This window comes from Molothrus aeneus, chromosome Z, assembly GCF_037042795.1.
Source record: "Molothrus aeneus isolate 106 chromosome Z, BPBGC_Maene_1.0, whole genome shotgun sequence".
Taxonomy (NCBI): Eukaryota; Metazoa; Chordata; class Aves; order Passeriformes; family Icteridae; genus Molothrus; species Molothrus aeneus.
The window spans coordinates 1,010,519-1,028,298 of NC_089680.1; the positions used below are offsets into that span (position 1 = coordinate 1,010,519).

Here is a 17,780-nt window from a genome sequence, read left to right on the forward strand (position 1 = left end):
TGGGACTTCAAAAGCCATCCAGTGCCACCCCTGCCATGGGCAGGACACCTTCCACTAATGCAGATTGCTCCAAGCTCCGTCCTACCTGGCCTTGGACATTTCCAGGGATGGAACAGTCACAGTTTCTCTGGGAAACTTTGTGCCAGTGCTTCCTGAGGACCCTGGCCTCTGGGAACACCCTGCTGCTGATGAGCATTCCCACATATCCATGATATCCAAAGGCCTTCCAGCACCAGGAACCAGAGGTGACACCTGGCACTCAAGCCACAGATGCCCCCTCCACCAGTGTGGGACAAGGGTCATGTTTCTCCTCTGTCACAGCCTCCAGAGGAACAAAATTCACCCTTGAAGAAACAGAAGTCTGAACCTATCCCATAATAACAATAATAATTTTTAAAAATTACTTGTTTGACAGCACCCCAGATTTGGCTTGATGAATTTTAAACAGTTTTGGTCAAGTCACTGCAGCCAAACCACGAGGAAGGAAACACTGAAAAAATGGTTTCACTTCTTTTTAGAGTTTTGTATTTTTTAACAAAGGATTTTTTGTTTTATTTTGTGCTGATGTACACTGAATTTCCACAACTCTCCATTATAGTGCAAAATAATTGAAACCACATTTCATTTTGGATTGAAATGGGACTTGACATTATTTGTTTTCCTGTTTCAATAAAATAAAAATATCTATTCTCATTGAGCACAGCCAAAAGCACTCTTATTCCTCAAAACTATCCTTAGCACTATGATTTTTCTACAGGCTAATTAAGGGAAAAAATGGAGTTAGCATTAACTATCTGTTTTATGGCCTAGTGTTGAAGAGTATTCACTGAGAATCTGAGGATAACTTGGAGCATCCACCCAAAGGACGAAGCAGTGCTTCAGGAAAGAAGATTTGCAAGTTAAAGTGTTACTGCAATCCACTTGAAAGTTAGAAAGTTAGGAACCTCCCTTTCTACAGAGGGAAACAAGGAAAATGGGAACTCACACTCTCTCAAAAAGAAGGGGCACTGGTACAGCCCCAATTCTGCTGGCAAGGTGTAACACCAGGCACAAGCCCGGCGCCAGCCCTTTCAGGCTTTAACCTCTCAGCAACGCCTCTGCTTTGGCTTGTTCCCAGCTCCTCCACGGGCTGCTCTGCCGCAGGAGAAAATATTTACTCTCCAGAGACTATCAGGCACTGCACAAGATAACACCCAGGGCTGCAGAAACCCCAGCAGATAAAGAAGCCTCGTGTGATGCCCCGCTCTGTCCTCTCCCGCTTCCTTTCAGGTCCAACTGGATCCCGTGCAGGGCGAGGGGACAAAAAGCCCCAAACAAAACAGGTTTTCAGGGCAGTGCTGCTGACTTGTTGTTTTCCAAGCCCTCTGCCACCAAGCCCCTGCGGTGCTGCTAACCTCTGCTGATCCCATCAGGTGGTTTAACCGGGAAGCTTAGCAGTAAGCCCTGCTCCTGTGAGGAGGCACCACATTACGTGAGTTATTCTCTGCCCAAGCGTGGAGCTCTGAGCTCCAAAATCCCAGCTACAGCTTACAGGAAGAAAATCAAGTGCCTGAATGGAGGAAATTCATCCCAGGTTGCAATGTTTTGTTGTTGGGCTGGACTTGATTTTTTTCTTTCTCTCCTAGGCTTTATTTGTTTAATGTTGAAGTACATGTTAAACCCTGATAACATGCTGCAAACCCCTGTCTTGCTAGAAAAAATAAGAATTTGGCACGTCTAAAAGGCACCTGGCCTATACCTCTAGCCAAATAAACATATTATAAACAGGAAAAGAGGCAGGTAGAGAAGGGAGAAACCACAGTGAGGAGAGCAAAGGGAAGAAAAAAATGGGATAGAGAATAAAAAAATCATGATAGGCCAAAAACCCAAAAACAAACCCAAAACCAACCAAAACCCAAAAACAAACAAACAAAAAGGGGATCAGGAAGAACAACACAAATGAGATGGGGCATAAGGGACATAAAAATGGGACAGACAACATAAAAGAAGGGATAGAAAACAAGAAAAAATGGGATAGGCAACAAAAAAATGGAACACGTAACAAATAGAATGGGATGGATAACTAAAGAAAGAAAGGGACAGGCAACAACTCTGCATCCAAGAGCTGGGCAGAAAGTGGCATGGCATGGTTTTCACTTGTTAACTTTGGCAGCCAGAGGATTTCTGCAGTAAGATGATGCACGTGTACAATCAGGGCATGGGGAAGAGGAGGGAGCTGTGATGAAGACCATGGCAGCAAAGAAATCCTTGCAGGGGGGCTGCCTGGAAAGTCTGACAGGCTGGGACCACCAAACCCAGCAGGATGGCCACTGGAGCAGGAAGAGCAGTTCACAAGTATTACACTCTCCCTGGCTACACCCCTTACTCTCAGGCTTCACCTAGCCTGAGCGAAAGAATATTATTATTAGGAGACAGACAATAAATCAAAGAACAGCTTGGAAAAACCCGTGAAGCCTCGTGAGAGCCAAGGAAACCTGCACTATCTAGGGAAGAGCGAGATTACAATAATTAGGTCACTTGGCGATAAGCCTCCCCAGCACACACACGCGCTGCCGCTCCGCCTGGGAGTGCTGATATCCCCCAGGAGCCGAGAATCCCGGCAGCAGAATGCCAGGGGCACGGGAAACACCAGCAGCAGAAAGCCTCCTCCAGCAGCAAACAGCTGCAGCTGCTCAACTCCAGGTCTGGGGATCCGTAGGTGAAGCTTGGGAAACTCTGATGGGATACTGGAAAATTCCTTTGCTTTGAGCTGTGGTTCAGCAGCCAACATGTAACTTGAGTGTGAGATCTGGGTGTGCAGCTTGGAAACAGCAGCAGGACTCAGCTGGAGGAGGCTCTGAGCAGGTTTGATGTAGAAGCTGGCTCTGCACTGAGCAGAGGGCTGGACCAGAGGAGCTTACTTCAACCCAGAAGAACTCCAGGATCTTGCCTATGGAGATCTTCCCTGAGCCCAGATTTTCTGGACAAAGCAAGAAAGACATACTTTAAGCTTAGTGAAAACCAGAAGAAACTTCATAACACAGCAAGGTCAGGCTGACCTTTAGGAGAGGAATCAGGCTGACATGAAATTCAAGTACATGACAATCCCATTGAGCAAAGCTGCCTGCTCTGGGAGGCAGAGGATGGTCCCATGCAGCGAGTGCTGAACAGGGAATGCACTTTTCCCTGGAGAAAGGGAGACAGAAGCTTTTTATTACTCATCTCCTCCTTCCTGGATGGTTTGCCATCAGCTCTGCCCATGCTGGCAGCCTCGGGGCTCAAGGACTTGAAAGAGCCACAGCTGCAGGCCCAGAGTGTGGGCTGGACTGAGATCATCACATCCAGATGTTTGACCCCAGATCAAGCAAACAGGAAGGGCAGACCAAAGAGGAGGATGTGCTCACTGCTCCAACCTGCTCTTGGCTCTTCCTCCCCACCTGTGCCATCATCTGCCAGTCTCTGATTTGGCCATCTACTACTGGGGCCTAACCTCCAGCCCAGAGCACAGAAACCAGTCACCTATGCTTGGGCTTTCCAGGCTCCCTCCTTGCACTGATTTGAGTACAACCACCACCTTCCAAAAGACATTTGCTTTTCTTAACAGAGGAGGCAGACAATCCCTCACTGGAGCCTCCACATTGTTTTTTAAGCTGCTTTTTTCTGAACAACTCATCAATACTCTCACCTGCCCCTACAACACACAACAGATCCCTAGAACAACCCAAACAACAACAAATAGCACGGGATGGTTTTGTGAAGCCTCCTGCTTGCAGTCCACACAGCTGTGTTGACACCAGCAAGCTTTTCCCACCTGCCAGCTGTAGAAAATCCAAGCTCTGCCCTGGGCTCAGGTGAAACCTCACCTGCAGAGCATCTGGACTCCCCAAAAGCACAAGGAGCTGGAGCTGCTGCAGCCAGTGCAGAGGAGGCCACGGAGCTGCTGCCAGGGCTGGAGCCCCTCTGCTCTGGAGCCAGCCTGGCACAGCTGGGGCTGTTGGGCTGCACAAGAGAAGCTCCAGGGACACCTCAGAGCCCCTGCCAGGGCCTCCAGGGGCTCCAGCAGAGCTGCCCAGGGACTGGGGACAAGGCCTGCAGGGACAGCACCCAGGCAATGGCTCCCACTGCCAGAGGGCAGGCACAGATTTTGGGCTCTTGGCAATTAGGAATTGCTGGCTGGGAGGGTGGGCAGGCCCTGGCCCAGGGTGCCCAGAGCAGCTGTGGCTGCCCCTGGATCCCTGGCAGTGCCCATGGCCAGGTTGGATGGGACTTGGAGCAACCTGGGAAGTTGTCCTTGCCCATGGCAGGGAATCGAACTGGATGATATTAAGGTGCTTCCCACCTAAACCATTCCACGACTGTATGATCCTCTGAATTCATTGAGTACTTCGGGATGTAATTACTCCACTGAGTGACTGATCCAAGTTAAACCCAACCTTCACACAAGAATAGCATCCTACAGACTCAACCGTTTCCTGTGTGCCTCATGCAACCATGAAGTGCCTGCACTCCCTACAGTTCACTAGACAAAAACCAGCAGCCCCCACTAAATATACACAAATAATTTTCCATATTCCTAGGTCATGCAGAAGATGTCATGCACAGTGTTGACCTTCAGCTTCCAAACTCCCCTCATTAACATCCTGACCAATGCTCTCATTTGGTTATGTGCTCTGACCTCCCTTCCAGCACATTAAAAAAGACTTACTACAGTTCCCTCTGTACTTTTAATCAAAGCTCACCTCTTTTTTTGTTAAAATAATTGGCTAATCAAACCCATTGCTTCCAAGCTGACATTCCTCCTAATGCTTTAATCAATAGACGGAGATGTTCAGAAGGCAGCTAATATGGCCTAAGGCAGAGCACAGGATGCTGTGAGGACAGGTTCTTGATGTGGCTGGACTTCTTAAAAGAGGAGAAAAAAGATAGATGAACACAAGCAAGTCTAAACCCAAGAGAGGTTACTGGAGTATTTCTAGATGATGACCACCTTTGTCCTTCCCAGCACCACCCTCACCACCACACAAATATTCATTTTTGATGCCAGACTTCCTTGTGTTATAAAGCAAAGCAGTAAGTGATGCATGCTGGAATTCCCCCAGCAGATCAAAATTGCTGTTAGGGTTTGAGTATCTGATTTGGGAGCAGAGTGGTAAGATTCTAGGGGGCTTGGGAGTTTCATCTCCTTTTTATTTTCCCTTCTGCCCTTTAGAAACAAGCAGAGCTATGCTGGCTTTCAGAGTAGAAGAATAATTAACCCAAAACTAATGCACTTGTTTTTTATACACGGGACACCAGAATGCCTGGTATCACTTAGAGTGGCAGATGATTTATTGGCTTCCTTGCAGAGCAGCAGTGTCTGAAAGCCCTGTGGAGAGCAGAGCAGGCAGTGTGTCCTCCCTGGTATTTAGCAGCCGTTTCAGCCCTGCCATGAAAGGCAAGCTGGCAGCAGTCCTGCATGGAGCCGTGTCACCACCCATCCATCACCCACCCTCACCCCGCCCACCATCACCCAGGCTTGCAGGGCATCCTCCAGCAGTGCCAGCAGCACAGCCTGAGCCACCTCCCCTCCTGGGAAGAGCCCATGACATCACATTCCATCATTTTTTTACAGTATGACCAGGCCAGCCCTTGAAATTCCATTTGGCTGGCCCTTCCTCCACAGATGTCCGCACGGACGAGGAGCAGACAGAAGACCTGGAGCTGCCACAGGTCTGGCAGCACGGCCTGCTCGCTGCTTCACTCTGCTCTTGGCACAGGAAAAGATCCTGCTGAGGGCTCATCCTTCCCCACCGTGCCCTTCCCTGCCGGAATGAGGCGGGAGTGCTCCTGCTGAATGAAGCCAGCGTAACTGGAGGTGCTCAAGGAAAAACTCGCAAAGCCAGCAAGGGATGACTCTGCAAATCAGAGTGGGGGGAAAGGCTGAGTCACTTCCTCCCCCACAGCCCTGAATAGAGAAGAGCGTAAGGAAAATCATTCTCTGAGCTGACAAAAAAGGAAGAGAATTCCCGGTGTAAAAAAAAAAAAAAAAAAAAAAAAAAAAAAAGTTTAAAAAAACCAAAAATCAAAGTGCACATAGTGACAGCAGAAGGGAGAGGGACAGAAGAGGCAGCCTCCTGCTGCAGCTGTAATGGGAACAACAGCAGCGAGGGGCAGAACACCATCATCCCTGGTTCCTCTGGGAACTGGAAGCTCACTAATCACTTTTAACAGCATCTCCAGCTCCAAGGCAAGCTCATGGACCATGGCTGATGCTGAAAAGCCACTGCAATGCTGCCTTATCTTCTCCAGGCGATGCTCCCAGCCATGACCTCAGTCCTGATGGGAAACTGTGCTGAGCCTGGCAAGTGTCTGAGCAAGCTTCTGGGGCAGAATTTACCCACACCTCAGCCTGCAAGGACTGTGTGAGCTTGTAGATGATAACATGTGGAACATCACTATCAGGAGCAGTCATAGTATAACACCTGATGAGGAGAGGAGAGGAGAGGAGAGGAGAGGAGAGGAGAGGAGAGGAGAGGAGAGGAGAGGAGAGGAGAGGAGAGGAGAGGAGAGGAGAGGAGAGGAGAGGAGAGGAGAGGAGAGGAGAGGAGAGGAGAGGAGAGGAGAGGAGAGGAGAGGAGAGGAGAGGAGAGGAGAGGAGAGGAGAGGAGAGGAGAGGAGAGGAGAGGAGAGGAGAGGAGAGGAGAGAGGAGATGGTTTGGGTAGGGAGGGACCTTTAAAAGTTTTCTAGCATCATCCCAGCACACCCTCCCTGGCAGCATCCCTACAGCCAACTCCTCCTTTCCCATGATGAAAATGATTTGGTTTATTTCCTTAAATGAATTGTAGTGAATTACTAAGGTAATTTACTTAAGAATTAACCAACCTGCTTGCACCCAGACAGACATTATTTAAGTTTACGACTCATGCAGCCTCTCCTTGAAGACAAGAAAGAATTTACATTTCCCTTTTCTACCCTCTTTCTTACAGCCTGTAAGTTCTTATCTCCAAAATATGCCCTCCTCTGTCAAATTTGGCTGATATTAGATATTAAAAAAGGTTTTGGAGGAATAGCAAGTGACAGTTAGTCTGAGTGCATAAGCCTCATTTCTGCTCATTGGAAAAAAAAAAAAAGCAGGCATAAAAACAGGGGAGAAGCTTCAAAGTGACTGCAGTCGATAAATGAATCTTTCACCCTATGTGACAAAAATATATCTATCAAAAAAAAAAGTGAAGCAAGTGCTTTTTCTCAAAATCAATTTTGAGAAAAACAATGTGTGCTCTGCAGATGCTCCAAAATGCAGGATGGGGAGAGGACCAATGCCCTGAGGTGAATCTTGGCACTAAGAGCATCCTGGCAGGGAGGGATGCTGCGGCTCTGCTGACACCCCACGGGGCTGTGATGTCCTGCCCATGACTGATGCTGCTCTGAGCACCTGCAAAGGCAGGAAAAACACTCATCTGCCTGTTCCTGGCTAGCACAGGGATGGACAGAGCAGGGATGCAGGGAGAGATGGAAAACTCAGCATCCACCACAAGAGCTTTCCAGAAGTGTGTGTTTCATTGCAGAGCTGCTGTCAGGGTGTGAGAAACTGCTGATCTCAAAAGAACAGGAAAAAGCTGGGAGAGAAAACTGTCCACCACCTCAGCACAGCCTTCATCCACACCTGTGGCCTCCTCTTCCTTTAAAGGCGTCTGCAGACATCACAGCCAGGACCCTGAAAACTTCACCTGGTTCATCTCCTCACTCACAAGGATGAAGGTGCACATGGCAAGAAAAATACAGAAATCATTTCCCAAAGCACCCCCCGAGCCTCCATATCCTCCTGTAAAACCTCCTGCTGCAAAAATTACTGCTGCAAATTTCACAATCACCAGCCCAGCTTCCTAAGCCAAAAGAAAATAAAATCAAAGACAACTCCAAGGTGATTGTCTGGCTGGGAAGAAACATTCCCTGGATCAACGATATGCCCTGATTTAAGGGAATACAATTCCCGTGGGTTCAGGCATACACTCCTCTCTCCTCTCGCTGTGCAAAGCAAACACCTTCTTAAACACAAAACATTGTTATTAACCTCCAGCTGACAATCACAGCACAACCACAACCCTTCCTGCTTCCTTTTCTTCTCTTGCTGAGACACATAACATGGTATTTTTGATGACATGTTATTAAAATGCTCCCTGGCTTCACTGCAGTTGGACACGGCGCCCAGGAGTCCTCTAGCCCCAGGGGATTTGCTTCTGGATGGGTAATACAGGGAAATGCAGCACCCAAAAACAAACCAGCATTTAGCCTGGAGAAAAGGAGGCTCAGAAGGGACATCCTCACTCTCCAAAATTCCCTGACAGGAGGGTGAAGCCAGGTGGGGGCCAGACAAGTCTTCCAGGTGATAAGTGACATGACGGAGGACAAGGGCTCAAGCTGCACCAGGGGAAGTTGAAATTGGGTATTGGGAAAAAGTTATCCACTGAAAGGATGGTCAGGCACTGGCACAGGCTGCCCAGGGCAGTGGTGGAGTCCCCATTCCAAGAAGTGCTCCAAAAGCATGTGGATGTGGCACTTGAGGACACGGTTTGGTAGTGAACATGGTAGTGAACATGGTGGTACTGGACTGACGATTGGATTTGGTGCTCTTAGAAGTATTTTCTAACCTTAGTGATTCTGATTCCATGATTTTTAGATGATGATTCCATGATTCCAGACTACTGCTTTGGGCTGGCTGGCTGGACCTAGACTACACCACACACCTGCCAGTGACTGGAGCACACACTTCTATACAGGATGAAAACACCCTTTAAAATTTACTCCAGTTTAACTCCCACAAAAATCCCTGACTAACAAACACCAAGGAGTGTTTCTGCAGACACTGCCATCCTTCAAGGATACCTGCAGAAGCTGCTGGCCCCAAAATGACATCCCCATGGACCACATATGAGGAGGAGCAGCTCACAGCCACAGGTGAGCCCAGCCTCTGCGAAGCTGCCCCAGCCCCAGGCTCACCCAAGGCTGCTCCACCCAAAACCAGCTCCATGTCACTCACAAAGCTTTGGCTTCACAAGAGAGGTGCTCAAAGCTGGGGACAGCCAAGACTCCTGAAACACCTGCAGGGCATTTCTGTTGTAGCTCAAAAGCACTGTGGTAGCACAGATAGACTTGTGAGATTTAATCAAATTATGTGAAAAACTCAGGGTCACAACTGCTTATTTCACGGAAACACAGAATCCCAGAATGGTTTGGGTTGGAAGACACCTTAAAGACCATCTGGTTCTACCCCCTGCCATGGGCAGGGACACCTTCCACTATCCCAGGCTGCTCCAAGCCCTGTCCAACCTGGCCTTGGACATTTCCAGGGATCCAGGGGCAGCCACAGCTTCTCTGGGCACCCTGGGCCAGGGTCTCAGCACCCTGACTGAGAAGAGTTTTCTCCTAACATCCAACCCAAATCTACCACCTTTCAGCTTAAAGTCATTGCCTCTTGCCCTATCACCTGGCAGCAGACCATCCCAACAGTAATTTGGGGGGTTTCTGGGGTGAGATCCCCAACATATGGTATGGCACAGCTGATGTGAGGGATCCTTCTGTGCCACAGCCTCCCAAGACACTCCTCCCATGCCAACCCAACTACTCGTGTCCCAAGCCAGCAGCCACCTAACACAACTGGCAACAGCTTGGTTGTGAACACCAGCTTCTCCCAAGGTCCTGGTGAATGCCAGCCAAGCAACACAGCTCCTGCAGGACTTCAAGAGTTCAAAAGCATTTTTCAGAACTAATTATGAACCCTGGTAATTGCAATTGCATTGCAGGTGCCTGGGCAAGCAAGCTGGTGGCAGCTGTGTGTCTCCCAAGTAGCTTCTGCTCTGGTGCAGGGCAGGCTCCAGGGGTGGTGAAGCCTCTCCAGAGTGGAACAGCCTGTACAAACCAGTCCCAGACAGCTGAGCCTGCTCCCAAAGGAGGGAGAAGTTCGTTGTTTTTGGTTTGTTTTTTTGTTTTGTTTTTTTTTTTAATTAAGGCAAATTGCAGTGGGTTGACCTTGGCTGGAATCCAGGCAATCAGCAAAGCAGATCTCTCACTCCCCTCCACAGCTGGACAGGGGAGAGAAAATAGAGCAAGAGGGTGATGATTTGAGATAAGGACTGTGAGAGATCCCTCACCAAATCCCATCATGGGCAAAACGGACTTGAATTTGCAATATTAATTGAATCTATTAACAACAGAATAAGAGCAGGATAATGACAACTAAAATAAATCTTTACAACACCTTACCCTCACCCCTCCCTCCTTCCCAGCTCTACCTCCTCCCTCAGTGCTGCAGGGAGACAGGAATGAGGGTTATGACCAGCTCAGAACAAGATGTTCCTGACACTGCTCAGGGAGAGAAGTCAGAGGGAGAGAAGTCAGAGTCCTTCCCCTGCTCCAGTGTGGGGTCCCTCCCACAGGAGACAGTTCTACATGAACTTCTCCAGTGTGAGTCCATCCCATGGGCAACAATTCTCCATGATCTGCTGCAACATGGATCACTCTTCCATGGGGTGCAGTCCTTCAGGGACAGGCTGCTCCAGCATGGGCTCCCCCCTGGGGTCATAAGTCCTCCCAGTGCACCTGCCCTAGCATGAGCTCCTGTTTCCACAGATCAGCATATCCCTGCCAGGACCCTGTTCCAGCATGGGCTTCCCAGGGATCACAGCCTCTCTCAGGCATTCCCTGCTCTGGCGTGGGCTCCTCCAGGGGCTGCAGGTGCATCTCTGCATCCCTGCACCCTCCGAGGGCTGCAGGGGAATCTCAGCTCTGGTGCCTGGAGCAGCTCCTGCCCCTCCTCCTGTCCTGAGCTTGGTGTCTGCAGAGTTGTTCCTCTCACCTGTTCTCACCCCACTCCTCTCTGGCCACAATTACAACTGCCAGTGACTGGCAACCATTTCATTTTCTTCTTAAATCTGTTATCCCAGAGATGTCACAATCATTCCTGATGGGCTTGGCCTTGGGATCTGTCCTGGAGCTGGCTGGACCCTGGTAGCTCCCCCTCTTACTAAAACCTGGCCATGCAAACCCAGCAGACCCATTCCAACCCCAGGAGAGAAATAAGAAGCCACGTGCATCCTCAGGTCACCCAGGCACTGTGACACCAGGGGATGGGGACACCACAGAGCCACCCAGCCCTGCTCTCCATCCCAGGGACAGCCTCACCACATCCATGCTACCCCACCCATATCCCTTCCCGTCCTGGTGGAAATGCAGATGTTTTCCACCACCACCACACCCCCGGCATGGATGCAGCCGGGCTGGGGAAGGAGATGAAGCTGAGCCAGCTGCCACAGAGGAGACGCCCTCGATAAATGTCTTCACGTTATGAAATACACCTGCAGCAGGTTCCTGGCCGACAGGTGTGGCAGGACTGGTCCTGCAGAGATGGCACAGGCAGAGGTTTGGCTCTGTCACCACAGGTTCTCCCACCACCTCAGAAACCAAGTTCTTCTTCTCCTGGACCACAACTGCTACATGCCTCGGGGACAAGGAGGCTGAGGGTTGTGTGTGCAGGACAGGAGACAGGAGCAGTGCCCTTTCTGGAGTGAGCACAAGGCTGCTCCCAACCATCCTGGGGTGCCTAAAATCTCAGTGTCCCATAGACTGCCTGAGAGGACTCTCCAAGAGCTAACTCAAAGCAGAAAAGTCTCAAATCTATTGATTTTCCATCGCAAGTTTTCTGCAATCCATCCACGATAGAGGCACCACCTCCCATTCCTGGCCACTGTTGAGCTACCTCTGCACTTCAGAATGACAATGACAATGCAAAATCCAGCAAGCCAAGACTGACCATGGCACAGCTCAAGGCAGACGTGAAAGAAACAAAACCTCTCATTTCAGCAGGGAAGCTTAAACGCAGCAAAGTTTTAAGAACATCCAATGTTGCTCCCATTTCAGTCTGAACTGAGGGGGAAACACACTTCTCTCAGGATCACCGGCAAGGCATCTACGTTGTAAGTGAATACATACATATATATGCAAAAATGTATATAAATAAATAAATAAAAATAAAATAGCCAGAGTCTCAAACAAACAGAGGATGATTGGTTGGCTACAGTAGCCCTTCATTTCAGAGGACACAGTAATCTGCTAATTATCCTCAAGTGGCAGAACTGCCCCTTCTCCGAGGAGTTTCACAACATCCCGAGGCATTTATGGAGATTACTCAACCAGAAGCCTCAACACTTCCAATCTTCTGCAGTCCTTTCCCCAACCTGATCGTAGCCCAAACAGAGCAGCAAACTGTTAGCTCTGAAACTTAACAATGGTGTAACATAAATGTCTTAACACTTCTGCCAAAGTGAAAAACAGTGCAATCATTGATGATATTTAACTACTCCATCAGAACATAATGGAAGAATGTTACATGTGCCTCAAACACCTCTGAAAAAGCTGCCCCCAGCTTCCACAGAAAACACAGGGTCTTGCTATACTTTTAGCTACAGCTCCTCACAAATACACAGGACCCCAAAGACTCAACTGAGCAGTAAGAACATGAAATCAAATTAGGTTCAGAGGGGTTTTCTTGCTGCTTTGCAGAGACCTGTGGGTAAAATCTCAACTAGTGACAACTACCACAATTTCAGACCCCTCCTTCTGGGGAAAAACCAAGCGAGAGCAAGGATGGCTGCAAGGAGAAACGGGAGAGAGAGAGACACAAATTGGGAAAGGAGGGGAGAGTCAACACAGCAAAATTTGTCCTCACCAGGAGATCACAGAATTAACTGAACCATGCAGTTCACCCCAACATGAGGTACTCCAGAGAGGAAAAAGAGTATTGTTATCCTCATTCAAAATCAAGTGCTGAAGAAGAGACTTGTGGAGATAAAGCCCAGCATCCCACCATCCTCCCTTCCACAGATTGGATGCAGGGCTAACATCCATCAAGCCTGTATCCATGCTTTGCATTACATTTTTCATGGCTCTCAGGAACCCTCCATAGACCATTCCCACGCCATTTGTGGATCAGGCTGACTCAGCCACGGGAACAAACCCAGCCAATCCCCTCAGGTACCTCAGCCCTCTTCCAAATGGCATCACAAAGGCAGGGCTGGAGTTCAGTTCATCTCCACAAATTCTCTCCAGTCTTTCATGTAGCTAGGTGCTGGGCTTCACCCCCCAGATCACCTAAGACAAGTTGCTTCCCTGCATCACCTTCACCTGCAGCAGCATCCAACTGCAGCTCCTCTGCTTTAAAAGCAACCTGAGGTCTTAGAAATGATAAAAAAAAAAAAAATGCACAGCCTGAGCTTCCCGAAACAGCCACTGCTCGTCTGTGCCAAAGACAACACACTCAGTGCAGGGCAACCACAGCCTACAAATCTTACCCAAGGCTTGAGGGGATAAAATGCAGCACAAGATTTTGCTCTTGAACCTTGGGCTCAGCAATGGCAGAGAAAAGCCTTTAGGAGACTCACAGGGAAAAATAATGTTGGTGGACACAACAGAATGGCTGTTTCCACTCACTGGAGACAAGGTGTGAATATTTGCTAGTCAAGGTCACATAAATCATAAGCAGAGTGGGAGGGTCTCTCCTCCATCCTGTGTGGCACCCCTCTGCCACAGTGTGGATGCTCAGATGGTGGTCCACCATCAAAAAGCCTTCCTAGGTTTTGTAGAGAAGGGACTATCAAATGATCTGGTCTTATTTTGGCATCCTTGTACTGAAAGAAACAATGTGGAAGCTCAGTCTGTCTTCTGCTTCCTCCCATCTCTTCAATTTCTGTTAATGAAGCTGTGATTTTAAGCTTCATCCCATACCTGCCTCAGTGGTGGAGAAAGAGCAGGGTAGATTGCTGGAGAAGGAATGAACGTGGCACCCAGGGGCACGTGAAAATGGCCCATTTGAAGGAAGCACCCAGGTTCTGGGGCACTGAGAAACAGCACCTGCCCCTTTCCAACCTAAAGGCATTGCTGCTTCGTCCACTGTGGGATCTCACGGGTGGGAATCTCACCCTTTCCAGAGAAGCCCCGGGAGGTGAACCTCAGTTTCATTCTATGGAAAAACCACTCCAAGGACTGAGTTTTGAGGCACGGGGAGGCCAGTGACACCTAGCAACTGTGCCCCCAGCGTCCAGCATTTCTGGGGGCAGCTGCGGCAAAAAAACATCCCACGACTGCCGGCTGCTCCGCTGCCACAGCATCTGTTGTCCCCTACTGTCACCCACCACGGCCCCCGAGACCACGTGCAGCCAGAGTGACTCTGCAGGAAAACGATAACCGTAAAACGACAACAAAACCGGGTCTCTGGCGAGCCCTCCTCGCTCGCTACACCCGGACCCAGCCCGGGGGCCGCTCCTCCCGCAGGGTGGGCGCCGATCCCAGCCGGGACCATCCCAGGGGAGCCCGCGGGGATGCTCGGCGGGCACCTTTGTGCGGCGGTGCCGCTGTGCGGGCTCTGCCGCCGGCTCTGCCGCCGCGGGGCCGCCGATGGCCGCGGCTGCTGCGGCGGGGACGCGATAGGCTCCCCGCGCTTCTGCCCACGGGGGGCTCGCCCGGGGCGGGGCTGGGGGGCAGCCCTGCCCTTCTCCGGCCATACGGAGCGGCCGGGAAGCTTCCAGAGGCGGGGAGCGCACCCGAACCCAGCCCCGGAGCTCTCCGCCGGGAGCGCCGCATCCCGGGGGGGCCCCACGGCCACGCACGGGCTGTCACCGAGCGGGGGGGACCCCCCCGGGGCGAGGCCGCCGCGACACCGCCAGCACCGAGACCTGCCCAGAAACCGGCTCCATCGGCGGCACGACCCCCACCCCCCCGCGGGGTTCGCGTCTTTCCGAGGGAGACAAAAGCCGGGATGCGCTCCCCCCGCTGCCCCCCTTCGCTCCCCCCCGGCCGGTGCTGTGTCACGTCCCCCCCGGGCCACGCTTACCGTGCGGGGCCGGGCGCGGTCAGTGCCCCGCTGAGGGGGTCATGGGCGCGGCGCGGGGCGCGGGGGGCGCGGGGGGCTCCGGGGGCGCCGCCCGGGAGGACGCTCCGGCTCCGGCTCCGGCTCGGCAGAGGGACGGGCCGGGGCGGCGGGCAGTGACGCGCCGCGCTCCGCCCGCGGCCCGCGCCGGCCCTGACGGGAGATGTAGTCCGGGGCTGCGGCCTGCCCGCCGCGGGGGGGCCGCACGGCGGGCAGCGGACGGGGACACCCCGAGTGCCGCAGCCCCGCGCCTCTGACGGGAACTTCCCGGACCCCGCAACCTCGGGATCCGGCAGGGACCCCCCGGACCCTCCCACCCCCGGGATCTGACAGCGACCTCCCGCCTCTTGCACCGCCGGGCTCCGAGGGAGACTCCCACATCCCGCAAGCCGGGCTTTGACCGGGACCGCCCGGACCCTGCAATCCCGGGAAGTGACTGAGATCCGGGAGTCCCGCACCCCGGGGATCTGACAGGGAGGACTCCCCCGATCTGGGACTCCGGAATCTGACAGGGACCCCCCGCACTCCTCACCCCGCGGGGATCTGCTGGTCCCACACCCCGGGCCCTCACAGAGATCCCCGCATCCACCCCTTCGGGGGCCTGACAGGAACCTCTTGATCCCACAGCCCCGGGATGTGACCGGGGACCCCCGTGTCCTGCACGCCGGGGATCTGGCGGGGAACTCCCAGATGCCCAAACCCTGGGACCCTCAGCCACCGAGACCCAAACCCTGCGGGGCTGGTGAGAGACCAGCCAGGCTCAGAGCAGCCTTTGGGGCAGTGTTAACCCACCCAAGACAGCGCCAGGAATAAACACTGACTCGCGTGTCCTCACCTGCATCCATCGGGATTCAGTTCAGAGCTGCAATGGTCTCCTCAGGACAAAGCAGCATCCAGCTGGGCTTCAAGGAGCAGGGGTCAAACTGGGCTGAAGAGAAGGAGACTGCAAGTGTTTCACAGACTCACAGAACGCTTTGGGTGGGAAGGACCTTAAGATCATCCAGTCCCACCCCCTGCCATGGGCAGGGACACCTTCCACTGTGCCAGGCTGCTCCAAGCCCCATCCAGCCTGGCCTGGGACACTGCCAGGGATCCAGGGGCAGCCACAGCTGCTCTGGACACCCTGGGCCAGGGCCTGCCCACCCTCCCAGCCAGCAATTCCTAATTGCCAAGAGCCCAAAATCTGTGCCTGCCCTCTGGCAGTGGGAGCCATTGCCTGGGTGCTGTCCCTGCAGGCCTTGTCCCCAGTCCCTGGGCAGCTCTCCCGGAGCCCCTGGAGGCCCTGGCAGGGGCTCTGAGGTGTCCCTGGAGCTTCTCTTGTGCAGCTCAACAGCCCCAGCTGTGCCAGGCTGGCTCCAGAGCAGAGGGGCTCCAGCCCTGGCAGCAGCTCCGTGGCCTCCTCTGCACTGGCTGCAGCAGCTCCAGCTCCTTGTGCTGCTGGAGCCAGGGCTGGGGCAGCTCTGCAGGTGGGCTCTCACCTGAGCCCAGGGGCACAGGGGCAGGATCTCCCCTGCCCTGCTGCCCACGCTGGGGCTCACCCCAGCGCAAGGGGGGTTCAGGCTGGGGCAGGTCAGCTCTCACCCACAGCACCTTCTCCCTTTTCCCAGGCCTGCTCCCTCAATCCATTCTCCAGCCAGTCTGTGTTTGTGCCTGGGATTGCTCTAACCCACACGGAGGACCTTGCATTTGGCCATGCTTAATTTCATGAGGTTTGCACAGGCCCATTTCTCAAGCTTGCCAAGATCTCTGTGCATGGCAGATAAACCAAGTGTTTCTATATAAACACACAAAATTCTGAGACAAGAAATGTGAAAACTGTAATTTAAGCACCTTTTAAACATCTCTCTAGTCCACTGGATCCCTTCAACTCTGGTGCTCAAAGCCACCCAGAAATGTTCCTACAAGCAATTTAAACCACTTTCTGCTTACCACACCAGGCTCTCAAAAACACCCACTCAACAATCATGCCCCTTTTCTTTTGGTCTGGGTTGTATTTGAGAGGTTAACTTTATTTCTAACCACGGATTCTTTGTTTCTCCCTGTCTGGTTCTACCGTCACACTTACCCGGATAAATGGATCACGTTAATGAACATCAACGCAAGGACTGCAGCCATAAATTCACCAGAATTGCTGGCCTCTGAAGCAACCTTAATTCTACTTTGACAGCAAAATCGGATTCCAAAGATCTCTCTCCCTGCTGTGCTTTATTTTGGGCCTTATCGTTTGCTGGGCAGGTTGTCATGACAACCTGATATTCACCGGAGGGTGGCTGTAATTGGGAGAGCACATTGTTAATTTAGCTCCAGATTCTTTTTATTTTGTTGTATTTTAAGCAAAGGGGGACTGCCTAGATTTTCATATTTTTATCTATGATCATACTATGGTTTAATTATTAATCTGAGTGCCAATAGCATCTCTCCAGTGACGGCTGAGCTGCAGAGCTCACCAGGGCAGAAAACGGCTCTGCCCACATCCTTTTTTCCAGCTCATCTCCTCACGCAGCCTCCCCACATCTCCTCCAGCCCTCAAGCCCCTAAACCAAGAGCCCCCAGGCCCAGGATTTCACAGGGATGCTCCTGCTGTATGGGGGACAAAAAAAGGTGTGACCTATTCTGGTGTTAATGCTTATTTTTTGGAATTCCGGTGTCAGCTTTAACCTGAAAACAATTCATCTCAGATAGTTATTTAGAGCAACTCACTCTCTGCAGAGAACACCAGCCCATAATATTAACATGTGAACATGCTGGCATGTGGAAATCCAGCTCCTGGATGGGAACAGCAGGTCCTGGCTCCATGTGCTGCGACCTCTTTGTGCACCCCACAGCAGGTCCAGGTCCCACATGCCAGGACCTCTTCATGCACCCCACTCCTGCCCCAACATGCTCAAGGCATCCTTGGCTTAG

The 17,780-nt window shown here is 51.9% G+C and overlaps 1 protein-coding gene across 2 annotated transcripts in view; it reads right to left on the reverse strand.

Annotated features, from left to right (window-relative positions):
- Nucleotides 1-14,912, reverse strand: part of CTIF (cap binding complex dependent translation initiation factor) — a 144,028-nt gene extending 129,116 nt beyond the window's left edge. For both annotated transcript variants that reach the window (XM_066568949.1, XM_066568948.1), the window contains exon 1: nucleotides 14,841-14,912. The gene's annotated coding sequence lies outside the window, so the exon portion shown is untranslated. The remainder of the gene's footprint in view (nucleotides 1-14,840) is intronic.
- Between the last annotated feature and the right edge of the window lie 2,868 nt (nucleotides 14,913-17,780).